Below are 2,500 nucleotides of genomic sequence, written 5' to 3'. Positions count from 1 at the left end.
GCAATATGTGGAGCATAGCTCCAGGTTTCATCAATGAGGACGCCCAGGTATCTAGCAGATCTTGCTCTAACCACTATACGGTTTTCTAATCTTATAGCTGGATCCCGTGCTAGTCTACCCTTTAGTAACATGTAATTTGACTTATGTGGTGCCAAGTGAAGCTTAGACTGTTTGCACCATTGTAACAAAATTTCTGATACCTGAGCTGTTTTGTTCTCGATCGCTGCGCGACTGTCACCGTCAACAAGGACAAGAAGGTCATCTGCATACGCAACAACTCCCAGTACCATGTTGCTCTCGTCTAGGGTTATCAACAAGGGATCCATGTTGATATCCCAAAACACTGGTCCACAAACTGAGCAGATAGGGATAGCGGGAATCTCGTTATTCCATTCATGCGCGTCACTAATTAGATGACGAGGCATTTGGCTACCTTAAGAGAGTCATAGTTACTCCCGCCGTTTACCCGCGCTTGCTTGAATTTCTTCACGTTGACATTCAGAGCACTGGGCAGAAATCACATTGCGTCAACACCCGCTAGGGCCATCGCAATGCTTTGTTTTAATTAGACAGTCGGATTCCCCCAGTCCGTGCCAGTTCTGAGTTGATCGTTGAATGGCGGCCGAAGAGAATCCGCGCACCCGCGCGCCCCCGGAGGAGCACGCTAAGGCGGACGCGGCCTCGCAGCAAGGAAGATCCGTGGGAGGCCAAGGCACGGGACCGAGCTCGGATCCTGCACGCAGGTTGAAGCACCGGGGCACGAACGCCGCGCAGGCGCGCGCATCCTGCACCGCCGGCCAGCACGAGGCCAACCAACGGCGAGAGCAGACCACGCCCGCGCTAAACGCCCGCGCTTACCGGCACCCCTACGGCACTCACCTCGCCCAGGCCCGGCACGTTAGCGCTGACCCACTTCCCGACCAAGCCCGACACGCCCCGATCCTCAGAGCCAATCCTTATCCCGAAGTTACGGATCCAATTTGCCGACTTCCCTTACCTACATTATTCTATCGACTAGAGGCTCTTCACCTTGGAGACCTGCTGCGGATATGGGTACGAACCGGCGCGACACCTCCACGTGGCCCTCTCCCGGATTTTCAAGGTCCGAGGGGAAGATCGGGACACCGCCGCAACTGCGGTGCTCTTCGCGTTCCAAACCCTATCTCCCTGCTAGAGGATTCCAGGGAACTCGAACGCTCATGCAGAAAAGAAAACTCTTCCCCGATCTCCCGACGGCGTCTCCGGGTCCTTTTGGGTTACCCCGACGAGCATCTCTAAAAGAGGGGCCCGACTTGTATCGGTTCCGCTGCCGGGTTCCGGAATAGGAACCGGATTCCCTTTCGCCCAACGGGGGCCAGCACAAAGTGCATCATGCTATGACGGCCCCCATCAACATCGGATTTCTCCTAGGGCTTAGGATCGACTGACTCGTGTGCAACGGCTGTTCACACGAAACCCTTCTCCGCGTCAGCCCTCCAGGGCCTCGCTGGAGTATTTGCTACTACCACCAAGATCTGCACCGACGGCGGCTCCAGGCAGGCTCACGCCCAGACCCTTCTGCGCCCACCGCCGCGACCCTCCTACTCGTCAGGGCTTCGCGGCCGGCCGCAAGGACCGGCCATGACTGCCAGACTGACGGCCGAGTATAGGCACGACGCTTCAGCGCCATCCATTTTCAGGGCTAGTTGCTTCGGCAGGTGAGTTGTTACACACTCCTTAGCGGATTCCGACTTCCATGGCCACCGTCCTGCTGTCTTAAGCAACCAACGCCTTTCATGGTTTCCCATGAGCGTCGATTCGGGCGCCTTAACTCGGCGTTTGGTTCATCCCACAGCGCCAGTTCTGCTTACCAAAAGTGGCCCACTTGGCACTCCGATCCGAGTCGTTTGCTCGCGGCTTCAGCATATCAAGCAAGCCGGAGATCTCACCCATTTAAAGTTTGAGAATAGGTTGAGGTCGTTTCGGCCCCAAGGCCTCTAATCATTCGCTTTACCGGATGAGACTCGTACGAGCACCAGCTATCCTGAGGGAAACTTCGGAGGGAACCAGCTACTAGATGGTTCGATTAGTCTTTCGCCCCTATACCCAGCTCCGACGATCGATTTGCACGTCAGAATCGCTACGGACCTCCATCAGGGTTTCCCCTGACTTCGTCCTGGCCAGGCATAGTTCACCATCTTTCGGGTCCCAACGTGTACGCTCTAGGTGCGCCTCACCTCGCAATGAGGACGAGACGCCCCGGGAGTGCGGAGGCCGCCGCCCCGTGAAGGGCGGGGAAGCCCCATCCTCCCTCGGCCCGCGCAAGGCGAGACCTTCACTTTCATTACGCCTTTAGGTTTCGTACAGCCCAATGACTCGCGCACATGTTAGACTCCTTGGTCCGTGTTTCAAGACGGGTCGTGAAATTGTCCAAAGCTGAAGCGCCGCTGACGGGAGCGATTATTCCGCCCGAGAGCATCCCGAGCCAACAGCGGCGCGGGTCCGGGGCCGGGCCAGGTAG

At 57.1% G+C, this 2,500-nt stretch overlaps 1 pseudogene; it reads right to left on the bottom strand.

The window, feature by feature from the left end:
• LOC124580768 overlaps positions 1–2,500 on the bottom strand; it is a 6,251-nt pseudogene that overhangs the window by 2,934 nt on the left and 817 nt on the right.

The sequence above is a fragment of the Schistocerca americana genome, unplaced genomic scaffold (assembly GCF_021461395.2).
Source record: "Schistocerca americana isolate TAMUIC-IGC-003095 unplaced genomic scaffold, iqSchAmer2.1 HiC_scaffold_351, whole genome shotgun sequence".
In the NCBI taxonomy this organism is placed as follows: domain Eukaryota; kingdom Metazoa; phylum Arthropoda; class Insecta; order Orthoptera; family Acrididae; genus Schistocerca; species Schistocerca americana.
This window is presented reverse-complemented; position numbering and strand designations above follow the sequence as displayed.